The sequence below is a fragment of the Pseudorca crassidens genome, chromosome 10 (assembly GCF_039906515.1).
Source record: "Pseudorca crassidens isolate mPseCra1 chromosome 10, mPseCra1.hap1, whole genome shotgun sequence".
NCBI classification, from domain to species: Eukaryota; Metazoa; Chordata; class Mammalia; order Artiodactyla; family Delphinidae; genus Pseudorca; species Pseudorca crassidens.
In genome coordinates, this window is record NC_090305.1 from 100,841,506 (window position 1) to 100,854,308 (window position 12,803).

A 12,803-nucleotide genomic window follows, 5' to 3' on the forward strand; every position below is an offset into this window, starting at 1 on the left:
CTGCACTCCTGGCACCCTTTATTCCCCTCACTCTCTCCCAACCATCCACGCTTTCCATTCATTTCTTCCCCCCTTCATTTCTTCACTCCCCATCCATCCAACGCTCAACTCAGACCCCGTGCTGGCCATGGGGACATGTATCAGGTGTATCGAGGCTGGGGAGGGGGGAGTGGGAAGGCGACACCCTGCTCCCAGAACAGGAACTGCCCATGACCACTCCCTTTGGGGCTGAGGCCAGTGGGAGAACTGGTTGCCAACTGACAGCCCTGGAGAGCTCAGGGGGAAGCAGTAGAGGGAAGCCGGTGGCACCTGGCAGCTTCCTGTAGGGCGAGTCCTCAGCAAGGCACTCAGGATTCAGGGAGACCCTGGCAGCCCTGAACCCACGCCCCAAACCCCAACCTTTACAGCTGAGCACTGACCAGCCTTTCAGTCCTGGCTCTGCCACTGACCTACTCTGGGGCCCTGACGAGTGCCTTCCCCTTTGGGGGACTCAGTTTCCTCATCTGTAAAATAAGGGCATTAGACCACTGGAGGTCAGAAACTGGCAGCTCAAAGGCCAGACCCTGCCCATGGATATATTTTGCTTAAATATCTGAAGAGTGCTTTTTTTTTTTTTTTTTTTAATAGACTTTTCGTTTTAGAACAGTTTCAGATTTACAAAAAATTTGCTAAGAATAGTACAGAGAGTTCCCACCTACCACATGTCCAGTTCCCTTTATTATCAACAGCTTACATTACTATGGTGCATTTTTCACAATTAATGAATCAATACTGATATGCTAATATTAACTCAAGTCCATACTTGAGTCACATTTCTTTAGTTTTTACCTAAAGTCCTTTTTCTCTTCCAGGATCCCATCCAGGATCCCAGATTATATTTAGTCATCATGCTTCCTTAGGTGCCTCTTGGCTGTGATCGTTTTGCAGAATTAAAAAAAAAATTAAATTTGTATGCCTCAGAAGGAATGTTCGGGGTACTAGAAATATTCTACATGTATTTTGATCTGGGTGGTGTAAATATGTATAAAAATCATCAGATGGTACATTTGAGATCAGTGCTGTGTACATGCTTTAATGTATGTGTATCATGCCTCCACAAAAAAACAACTGAATGGCTCTCTCCAATTTGCCACAGTCCCCAGCACTCCCTATTATCTCACTCAGAATCTATCCTTCTTTATTTCATCTGCTTGGCATCTGTAGTTACCACATGGTATATAAATAAGTCTCTTCTAGTTTACTCATCTGTAAAATGGGTATCATGATATTTTCTACCTGATTAGGCTATGGTCAAGATTAATTGAAATAACATATATAAAGTTCTTAGCACAGTGCCTGGTGCATAGTAAGTGTTCAATAAATGGGAATCATAATAATTATCATTGCTCATGTAATATTTATATTATTAAAACAAGTACATAACTCTTCTTTCTCCTTAAAGCAAACTCCATCCTCTCTCTCCTCTCCCTCCTCTCTCTCCTCTCCCTCCTCAGCCTCCTCTTGTGCCTCCGTCCCTCCCTGCCAGGGAAGGCCCAAGCTCAGATGGCTAGAAGGTGGAGAGACAGAGGCAAGCCTTCAGAGGTGCCCCAGATCAGCTAAGGAACCAGGAGACCCCTGAGGGTGACCCCAGATCTGTCCTCAACATCCAAGGAAACCTTGGTGGAAGTTGAGGTCCCAATCCTTCCCTTCCTAAGGAGCCTCTTGGAAAACAAGGAGTTCTGCCCTCAAAAGCTGTATCCTGCCCCCCTCAGGGGTCTCCCTGGCCAAGGATCCCGGGGCACAGCGGGAAGCTGTGGGCTTTTGGAGGGGCACTGAGGAAATCACGGGGAGAAGATAGCCTCCCCCAGCTCTCTGCTGGCCCAGCATCTTGGGGGATGCCAGCTTCCCTTGGGTGGTGCCCCCAAACTGTGCCCAGAAGCAATGAGGTCAGTAAAAGATAGGTCTTATATGCTTTAGGGTGACCTCTTGCAAGCGGAAACCAAGCTCTAGGCAGGATGTGCTGAGGGGCGGCGAAGACCAATGAGGTTCAATGAGATGGTGAGGGAAGCAGAAAGAACAGGGACTGGGGGTTAGGAGGTCGGGGCTGGACCCTGTCTTGCCCTCTGACTTGCTGTGTGACTGCTGGCAGGTCCCTTTCCCTCTCCGAGTCTCCCTTTCCTCGAAACATCATCATCAACAACAATGACAACAACAATAATAGTAACAATAGTGATGATGGTGGTGGTGATAGTGGCTCCCGATTTAAGTATGAAGCACAGGATAAACTTTTATGTGTGAGGCATGATTTCATCCTCGCAAGTATCCCATGGAGTAGATCCTACAATTATCTCCACTTCACATATGGAAAAATGGGGGTCAGAGGGTCAAGAACTTGTCTGAGGCTTCCAGCTGAAAAGTTTGCAGACACAGGGTTCCAACCCCGGTCTGTCTGATTTGAAGTCTGAGGCTATAACCTAGATCATCTCCTTTGCAGCTGCACCTGTGAATCAGGCAGATAACCTAAGGAGTCTCCTAATTTTCCTTCCAGCGCTGATCAGGCACCCTCTGAAGGTGGGTCCCTTGTTCAGGGAGTAGCAGGGGCAGTGGAGATGCCCAGAGCTATGCGGCTGCATCTACCATCTTATCCGATCTTCCTAACAGCCTTAAGAAATAGGTCCCACTATCACCACTCCCATTTTATAGGGTGGGAAACTGAGGCACAGAGAGCAGAGGTAAATGTGCAAAGTCACACAGGGGTCTGGATTTGAACCTGGGCTATCTCACTCTCGCGCTCACGTTAGCAGCCCTCCGCAGGAAGGGTGCCCAGAGAGCTGAGTGAGGGCCAGAGACTGACCCCGTGGGGCTCCTCATAAACTTCCAAAGGGCGTGCCTGCCCTCCAGCCTCCCTCCCGGCCCAGCACTCACAGGCTTGCGGCCCCTCCCCTTGCACTAAGTTGCTTCCGTCTCAGTGCCCGTCCTGCGCTGGAGTCCCAGGACCCCGAGGGGCCCAGCCAGACCAGGGCTGCGGGCTGTGCCGGTGAACCACTCACCCATACCTGGGCTAGAGATGGTGGCGAATCCCCCGGTGTCCCCGCTGCATCCCAGGCCACGGACACAAACCCCCACTCTGACCTCTTGGCTTCAGCACCGACAGCAACCACAGAAGTCTGCAGCCTGTGGCTATACCCTGTGAGGTGGCCACGGCGCCTGGTCCAGCTGCCAGCAGGGCTGCCTCCCTCTCTGGTCTTGGGACCAGCGAGGGGGAGGCCAGGGTGGGGAGGGGCGGGGGAGCATGCCGGCCTCCACAGCGCCTATGCTCGGCAAAACAGTGCCACTGCCAAAAGCAGTGTGGGTGGTGAGCACTTCTCTGTGGCCCTGGCTTCCTCCTGGGCTACCGTTCACTTGAGGCTTCTGATCCTATCAGCGGTGCCCTGGCTCCAATCCTGTTACCTGGAAGTCCTTTTGTTCTGAGGACTCCCTGTACAAGTCACTGGTATAGAGTGGCCCTGGGAACGTCGGGAAAGGGCAGCCACCACATGTGCATCTGGCCAGACCCGAGCATAGAGGCTTCCAACGAAGCAGCCACGTGTGTGTGAGCACTGGGGAGAGGCCAGGCCAGGGGCAGTGGGGAGGGCCTGGACCAAACAGCCTGGATCTCGCCTCCTCCAGGAAGCCTCTCTAGACTAAAGGGAAAAAAGGTGACACAGTCCCCCACTCATCCTGTCTCGTGGCCCCATGACACTCCTCGCTTGTTCCCTTAGAGCATGCCCGATTCCCTTCTGTCCACTGACAGAGAACAGGAAGAAAACACACCTGTTTCCTGTCGAACGGAGAGCCAGACTTTCTCCAGCATCTCTGGAGAAGAGCAGTTCCACACGAGGGACTTCCCAGCTCCTGTAATCTTCCCCTTTGCGCGCTGACGTTTGTTTTATTTTAAACCTTTCAGGTGTGAGGAACCCGCCCTTGACTATGTTTTTCACTTTTACATGAATTGATATTTTGCTGATCACAACAGCTCCTATTTGACAACCAGTAGAACATCTATGTCACAAACATATTATTTAGTCACCCTCGCGATTTCCTTCGCTTCTCAGCCTTTTGCTTTTTAAAAGGCAGTTTAAGTCACACAGGTACTAGATGAACACTCTCCTGTTGAACAAAGTTGGTTCAGGGACCACAGTGCTGGCAGCTTGCCTGGGGTGGCTCCTGGGTGGTGACGTGTTTCCCTCTGCTGCCCCTTCCCTAAGTAGCCCCAGACTGCTGCACGTGTCTGGCCTGTGCATCTTATTTTCCTGACTGTTTTGTCTCTTGGCTCTTCCAGCAGAAAAACTCCCTCCCCTGCCACCTCATAACTTGTACCCATGGCCTCCTTGCGCTTCCTCTCCTCAACAAGTACTCAGCACCCACTGTGGGTCAGGGACTAGGGAGACAGGGGTAGGAAGACTTGGACTCTGCTCAAGGAGGGCGAGAAGCTCATGAAGACTCTGACGTTGATCCGTGTGCTCAGAGAGGTTAGATCATTTCCTCTGGGTCACACAGCCAGGAGGGAATAGGGCATGAAGGTCAGACTTATTTGAGTTAAGGTCCAAGCAAGCTCTTTCCACTGCCCCACTCCTTCTAGGGAGTTAGGATCTAGTGAGAGAGATGTAACTGAACAGCCAAGTAAAACACAATAGGATACATTCTACAACAGAGACGTATCTGAAGAGCTGCAGGGACAGAGGGTGAGTGGTTAATTTTCATGGGGATGGAAGTCCTGCTGGGGATGTTTCAGGGGAGGTGAAACCCGAGCAGGGTCTTCAACTAAGCTAAAGAAATCAGATAACTCATGTGGTTAAAATTGTGTGTAAACTAAAAGTCATAATGCCCTGAGTAAGGAGCACTGGGTTTATACATGCATAAAACGCCTGAGCACAAGGTGTGTGAACTGGGTGCCGTCTCTGCTCTGGGTCACGCAAGAGGTAGTGAGGCCCCTGTCCCTGGAGGTAACCAGCAAGAAATTAAAAAGTTACCAGTTATTGGGTGGGGTTGTTGAGGAGTTCTTTGGTTCCTTCTAACAATAAGATGCTACAAGTTTTTATTGTTCTTCCCTACTGAAGGGAAGGCAGGTCCCTTCTTATTTCTCCCGCTGACCCTGGGGAGGGGGCACCCTCGACCCCAGGCAGGCCAAGGCTGAGAGTGAGGCCTGAGGGAGCTCAGGAATGCCTGGGACCCCAGTGGCCTTTGACCCCATTGCACTCTGACGCAGCAAATAGTTTTGAGCAATTACCTACCAGGCCCTTGCCTATTGGTTACCTCAGTAGCCCCCATGCCAGCCCCTGAGGCAGGGGGTGCTGCGCCCAGTCTACAGACAGGCAAATTGAGGCACAGAGAGGAAAGGGCCCCACATTGAGTGACTGACACTGTCTGGTCTTTCCAAGCCTGAGCACAGTGCTTCTGCTACTGCAGCTGCCAGCACCCAGCGAAGATAGACCAAGTGAAAGGACAGACCCGGAGGGCAGGACCCCTCCCAGACGGGGCCCAGGGGGTTCTGCTCTTGGCACCTGACGTTGGGCATCTGGCCTGTCTGCATAATGCCAGGAGCCCCGCAAAGGGGGGCAAGGCCTGTCATGCAATCAGCTGGTGGGGTTGGGGGTGGGGGGGGGAGAGGCTGGGGTGGGCACGTGGCCTACAGAAGCGCCTTTGGTCCTCATGACAACACTGTGAACTGTTTCTAGATCAGTCAGCTAAGGCCCAGAGAGGGGAGGTCACTTGCTCAAGGTCACCCAGCAGGGCCAGGTGTGAACCCAATGTCCATGCTCTCTCTACCACGCCACGTGCCCACGCTACTTCCTACATATTTTCTTGTTTCATTCTCACCTTGGTGCAGTGAGGTGAGCAGAATTCCCCCAGAGACAGTGAAAAGGCACCAACAGTACCATCTCAAGGCTCAGGGTCAGACCTCACTCCACAACAAGAGTTGCAGAGAAAGGCTGACTTGAAGGCAGCCCATCCCTAGCCTTCCTGCCCACAAGCCCACCACGAGTGCACTAGTGGCTTCTGTTATGCATCTTCTTCTACTGCGGCTCCACTCTGAGAATAGAAATGTCCCTGGGACATTTACCTCTCTCCCCCAGAAGGGGTAAAACATTCTGCCCCCTGGACTTCAACCTGGGTGAGCGGATCCCATAATACATTCAGCTGCACAAGTACTTGTCGGGTGCCGAGCACAGGACATGGCATGTGCGAGGTGCTGGGCGGTGTCCCCATGAAGATGCTTTTGCCTCCAGCATGCCGGAGGTGGCCTGGGTACCTGGAGATGGGTAGGGAGCATCTGACTGGCATTCTCAGAGCCTTTGAGATGGCCAAGAAAAGAATGGGGTATGAGAATTTAGGGCACCTGGTGAGGCACAAACTCAGACCTCTGGATGGCTGCATGAGGTCAGAGTCTCCAGGAACCTCGCCACGGTCACCCTGAGCCAGCAGGCCTGTGAGCAGTGGGGAGCAGTTGCCCCAGCTCACTCAGCGAGCTCCCGGCAGAGCAGGCCTATGGGCTGGGAGGTTTCTTCTGCCCGGCCAGACGCTGGACTCCCTGGAGGACACCCCAAGAGCCACATGGAGCTTGCCAGAGCCCGTTTGGTCCAACAGCCTTGCTGGCAGGGAAGGAAACTGAAGCCCAGAGAGAGAAGAGGGAGCATGCCGACTGGATGCCCGGCACTGCACGAGCCCTTTAGAGATGGCCCTCACTCGTGAGGTAGGAACCATCTCCACTTTGTACATGGGAAACTGAGGCTGGAACAGTGCAAGATTCACCTGGGATCAGAGAGCTCAGACTGGCAGCGTTGGGACTCGGCCCAGCACCCAGGCCTGCCTGTGCCGAGTCCAGGGCACTCCTACCTGGTCCCGGCGCGTTTGGAAACGGATTCCTGGCTCTCAGTGCAAGTGAAGTGGGCACCTCCAATATTCAAGGTGGGGGAGATTATTTTAAGAATGGAGATCAGGCAAGAAGGTGGGGTCTACTACTGACCCCTCACTCTCCAGGGACCCAGGCTGGGGGTGCCGTGGGGATGATGGGCTCGGGGTTCCCCTGCACTTCCTGTGTACACAGAGGCCCGGGAGTGGGTCTCATCCCAGAATGACAGTTGAGTGACTGATTAGTTATCTGACCACGGAAAGAGCAGGTGAGGGTTCTCTTGTGGCCCTGGGAGCACTCATGTTCACCTGCAAGGAGACAAAGGCTTCCTTCCCGGGAAGGAAGCCTCTTCCCCTCACCTCTCAAAGATCATTGCTGGGAAGGACCCTGGTGCACTCCTATCTGTCCTGTGGCCTTCCCCTGTGACCGCATCAACAGCTGGGACCGTGGCTTCCCATGTTCCTGGAGTCCAGTTCACAGTCAGGGCTGACCAAGGGCTTGGGTTCAAACCCACCTGCTCTTCATATAAGATAATGGCTGAGAGAGCCAGACTGGGGTTTGTTAAGGCCAAGCGTTCATGAGGGATCTACTGGAAGCTAAGGAGTCAGTGATTCTGAGGACACTGTTCTTTTAGAAAATGATGTAAAATATTCTTTGAGCCTATTTCAGAAATGTTGTGAATGAACCTGGAGCCCATTCAGAGTCAGCTTCAAACAATTAGGAGGGTGTTGTGTGTCCCCCAAAAGGGATGTTGAAGTCCTAACTCCCAGTACCTGTGAATATGACCTCATTTGGAAATAGGGTCTTTTCAGAGGTAAGCAAGTTAACAGAGGGTTATTAGGGTGAACTCTGCCCCTACAGGACTGGTGTCCTTATAAAGGGGAAATTTGGACACAGAGATAGACAAGCAGAGAGGGAAGATGATGTGCAGGTGGGGATGGGGCAATGCATCCACAAGCCAAGGATCACCAAGGATCACGAAACTTCCAACCACTAGAAGCTGCAGGGGAGGCCGGGAACATAGTCTCCCTCACGGCCCTCAAAAGGAATCGACCCCGTGATGCCAGACTTCCAGTCTCCAGGTCTGTGAGACACTAAACGTCTGCTAATTTAAGCCACCCAGCTTGTGGTGCTTTGTCACAAGAGCCCCAGCAAACTAACACAGGTGGCAAAGTGTTCCCAGTGTTTGTACGGTTCAGAGAAACTGATGTGCTTCCAGTGGGAAGGGGTCTGGGGTCCTCACACCTGAGGCAACCGTTCCCACTGGGGCCGCCCGGGGCAGAGACCCACTGAGCAGCAGGTGACACTCCATGCCCTGAGATGTCCTCTCCCACTTAATCCTTCCAACAGTCTCAAGAGGGAGGGCTTCTTACTCCCATTTTAAAGACATAAATCTGCAGTGGCAGAAATTTAAACGCCTTGCCAAGGATTGCACGGTCAGGACCTGAAACCGGCAGGAGAGCCGCGGAGCTTGGTCGTCTGCCACGCCCACCTCCCCAATACAGAACCTGTTTTGAGGAGTTTCCGGGGCTTGGGGTGCGTTACCCCAGCCTCTCTGCTCCATCCCTGGTATTGCAGACTCTTGGGCAGACTGGCCAGGGCATGGGCCCATGTTTTTCTCTGTTCTCTCATTGAGGAGAACAGGATGCAAGGAAAGGATGAGATGTTTACGAATCCGCGAATCTTTAAAAGCCCTTATGTGTGTAAGTTTCCACCTTTCACACAGCACTTTCGCATGCATTGTTCCCCGGCCCCAGCACTGCCCCTCAGATGGGAATTACCGTCCACCTCTGAAGGACAGCTGACTTACTTGTAAACTGGCCTTAGTTACGACGGCCTAATATGTTGCTCTGATGTGGAAACTCTGCCCGTTGGATTTATTTATAGGGAACGATGCCTGTAGTTTTTACTTAAAAGAGGTTCCACTGGGACTGTTTTGGGGGTTGTTCCTGAACAGACTTGGAGTAAACATTTCCCATGGACGTTCTCTGGCTTGATGAACCCCTCTCGGTTCACTTCTCTCTGTACGCGCCTGTCGGCAAAGAGAGTGGTGGGACTTCTCCATTCTGCTGTCAAGGACTTTCTCTGCTCAGGCCGCACTGGCTCACCTTGGCAGCTATAGGAGGGCCAGGCTCTGGGAGGCCCTCTGCTCTGGCCACTGGGGAGCCAGCAGGCTCTGTGGGGGACAGCTCAGCCCTTCGTGGTCTCCCACAGGCTCCCGGAGGGCCTGCCCCACCCGCAGGCCTGGGGCCTGGCCCCAGACTTGGGAATGCAGATGGCGCCAAGTCAGATCGTAGGTGGTCCACTTCCCCCAACTTACACTGCATTTTGCTAAAAGCCTGGACTCTGGAGCCAGAACTCCCGGTTTCAAATCCTGGCTAGGGTAAGCTCCATACTTCAGTTTCTCCTTCTGTAAAATGGGGATAATGGTCGTGCCTGCCTCATGGGCTGTTGTGAAGGCTAAACGATTAGTGTTTTTTTAAAGCACTTAGAGTAGGGCCGGGCACATAGCCAGCACCATAGTTAAGTGACTGCTCTCATTATTGCTATTGCTGTTATTGTTATCAGTTCATTCAGCCAGCATGGACTGAGGGCCATACGTGCGGAGTCAGATGGACGAGGTTCAAATCCCACCTTTGCTACTAACTCGCTGAGCAACCCTGGGCATTTCACTTCACCACTCTGTGCCTTGGTCCCCTCCCTCTTCTGTGAAATGGAGATAATGAACGTACATATATCACAGGCTGCTGGTGAGGATGAGGGGCTCGGCCCAATGTCTGGCTCACAGCCAGTAAGTGCTTAGTAAATCCTAGGTACTATTATTATCATCAATATCGGAGTTACTGTGATTCCTGCAGGCTCAGGCCAGGCCCTCCACAGCTGCCCTGGGAGAAACACCTTGGACAGATCCTTTAGCATTTGGGGCCCGGTCAGCCCCTCCTGTGCCTTCCCTGGAGTCTCCCTGCCCACCCCCAGCACTCCAGCCCTAGAACCTCGACCCAGCTCTTCCCTGCATGCCTGCCACCCCCCAGTCCTCTCCCAGCTGCAGAAAGATGTCTTCCTAACATTCATCAGATTGCTAGAGCCCTCCAACAGCTTTGCCGCTGCACACAGACTGCAATTCCAATTCCTCATGGGGGCCCTCTCGGTCTGGCCCCAACAATTCTGGCAGAGGGGTATCCCTCTGCCTGCGTAGCCTACATGGGGCCCTGACTCACCCCTCCCCAGCCCACTGCCTTTCTCGCTCTTCCTCAACCCCACCAGGGCCACTTGCTCCTTGCCCCGTCCCCATCCGCCTGGAATGCTCTCCCCACCACACTGACCTCTGCATGGCTGGCTGCTTCTCCCATCGGGACCTCTGGTCAGAAGTCCCCTCCTCAGGGACTGCCCGCCGGTCCCCACCCTGCAGCCCTGTTTTGTTTTCTTCACAGTGCCTACCACGCCCAGAAGCCATCTTCTGTATTTATTTGGTCTCCTGTATGAGGACCAAGTCTCATGTGTTTCATACTCGAAGGCACCCCAAGGGTGAATCAGAGTGTAACAGAGACTGCACACAGAGGATGCTCAGTAAACACTCATAAACAGATAAACAGGTGGCCAAGCCCCGGCTCCAAGCATCCTTTAGGGAAGAGCTAATGCATCTTTGTTGTTATATAATAAAAGAGGTGGAACCCCAATGGTGAAAATTCCACGACGTTTTTGCCAACCATAAACCTGGGAGGCCTTTCAACCCATCTTGGGAGGAGGAGGGGGGTGTCACCTCTTTACCCCGTAATGGCTCATAGATGGCTCTCCTCAGCCTCCTTCCCCACCCACACCTGTCAAAAGCTGCTGGGTTTAGACGCCCGTGTTTCTGTTCCGAATTACCGATTGTTTAATATTCAAGAGACGGCATTAAATAAATATGTGCACAATTAGGTAATGTGTTTGGAAACAACCTGGTTGGTCCCAAAGTGCTTGGGCAAGAAACAAAACTTCGGCATGGTAAGAGATCTGGGTGATCTCTGAGGGCTGAGGAGAGAGGCATGCAGCTGGTCTGCCTGTCTGCCTCCTCCCTTATTTGGGTCTGGAGTCACTCATCTTCCTTGATGCCGGCAGGGCAGGGTAATAGAAAGTGAGCTCAGAATCTCTGAGTTGCACCCTGGCTCTCCCAGCTCCTGGCTGAAAGTTACTTCTCTCTGGGTCTCAGTGTTCTCACCTGTGAAAGGGCTGACGACACCTTCTGGGAAGGTCAGATGAGATCCTGACTCCGAGCTCTAGCTCAGAGGCGGTTCTTTCGGAAGGTAAGTTGCTTCTGATGCTCAAAGATGAGCAGTGTGACCTCTGTTCCCTGACAGGGGTGGGTCTGGGGGAGCAGGCATGGACTTTGAGGTTCTTAGGTATATAACGCAGGGCGGATCGAGCAAGGCAATAACAGAGGCCCAAAGAAAGGGCTTTGGGAGAACAGAGGAAGATGTGGTTAATCCCAGCTAGGAGCCAGAGAAATCTCACAGAGCTGCAATATGGGCTGGCTCTGGAAGGCTAAGCGGCATTTTGACCCCAGAGAGGGCTGCCCCATTTAACTAACATGCACTAGGCAACTAGCATTTATTGAGCACCTACTATGTTCCAGCTACTCTTCTAATCATTTTACATGGATTATCTTTGCTTGACCTTGACAAGAGGGAGATGCTGCTGCCGCCCCATTTTACTGACGAGGGACCTGAGACTCAGTTCACTGTGTGCAGTGATGCTGCCTTCCTTCTATGCTTCCTAGCCGTTCTCCCTATTCAAACGCAAAGACACGTGGGGGGATTTCCCCACACCTGCACAATGGTGCATAAATAATTCAAGTGTCCCTGCTAGAATGGCAGAAGGAAGGCAGCTGCTGTCAAACACTGTTTTCCTGCTTATCAGACCCTCCATCAGCACTCCCTGCAAGGGTGCTCTCTTTCCAGATCTTCCCCATCTCCAGCTCCAGCAAAACCCCAGTCTCCAACTCACCCCTCCACGTCTTCTGGTTAAATGAAAGGCGTCAGGGTTTGGAAAATAGGGCCCATGTCTTGCCAGCTCTGGGGACTGGGTGACGAAGTTCAGCTCTGGAAAAGGGGAGATGGCATTGGTTAGGGGTGGGTGACCCAATGGGGACTCAAGTCAGCAAGGAGTAGGAAGGGAACAGCGGTGTGGAGCGTCCCCTGTGTGCTGGCACTGGGCTAGTGCCAGGGTCAGGTGGGGTGGAGATGGAAGAGAAGCAGGGGAACGCTGCCCCTGCCTTCTCCATCAAGACCTGCCTGGGGGGCTTCCCTGGTGGCGCAGTGGTTGAGAGTCCGCCTGCCGATGCAGGGGACACGGGTTCGTGCCCCGGTCCGGGAAGATCCCACATGCCGCGGAGTGGCTGGGCCCGTGAGCCATGGCCGCTGAGCCTGCGCGTCCGGAGCCTGTGCTCCGCAACAGGAGAGGCCACAACAGTGAGAGGCCCGCGTACCGCAAAAAAAAAAAAAAAAAAAGAAAGAAAAAAGGCCTGCCTGGGTGGGCTTCACCCCTCCCAGGCCCCATCTCAGGGGAGCTAGTCTACTGCCAGCAGGGTGTCAAGGTGGGGTCTCCCTGTCCTCTGTCTGCTGTCTGGTGTGGCCTGCAAGGGCAGAGGGAGTGAGGCAGAGTGGCCATGGGCATGTGCTCTGGAGAGACAGAGGCTCTGGGGCTCGTGGCTGGACCTTTCCAAGCCTCTGTTTCCCCATCTGCAGGATAGGATAATAATATCTACTTTTACATGCACTTGTGTGTACGTGCGTGTGTGTGCGTGCAGTTTTATCATGTGTGTAGTGTTATGTAGCCACAATCACAATCAAGATACAGAACTTTCTGTCACCATAAGCTTCCTTGGGCTGTCCCATTATAGTCAGCACCTCCCCCCACCGCGCCGCATGCCTCCCTAACTCCTGGCTATCATGAA

At 53.0% G+C, this 12,803-nt stretch overlaps 1 protein-coding gene across 12 annotated transcripts in view; it reads right to left on the minus strand.

Annotated features, from left to right (window-relative positions):
* The window catches only part of ATP2B2 (ATPase plasma membrane Ca2+ transporting 2), a 351,715-nt gene that overhangs the window by 179,518 nt on the left and 159,394 nt on the right, over positions 1-12,803 (minus strand). For 9 of the 12 annotated variants that reach the window (XM_067755444.1, XM_067755442.1, XM_067755451.1 and 6 more), the window contains one exon: positions 11,855-11,949. The exons of the other annotated variants lie outside the window; for them this stretch is intronic. The gene's annotated coding sequence lies outside the window, so the exon portion shown is untranslated. The remainder of the gene's footprint in view (positions 1-11,854; positions 11,950-12,803) is intronic. 12 annotated transcript variants of the gene reach the window in all.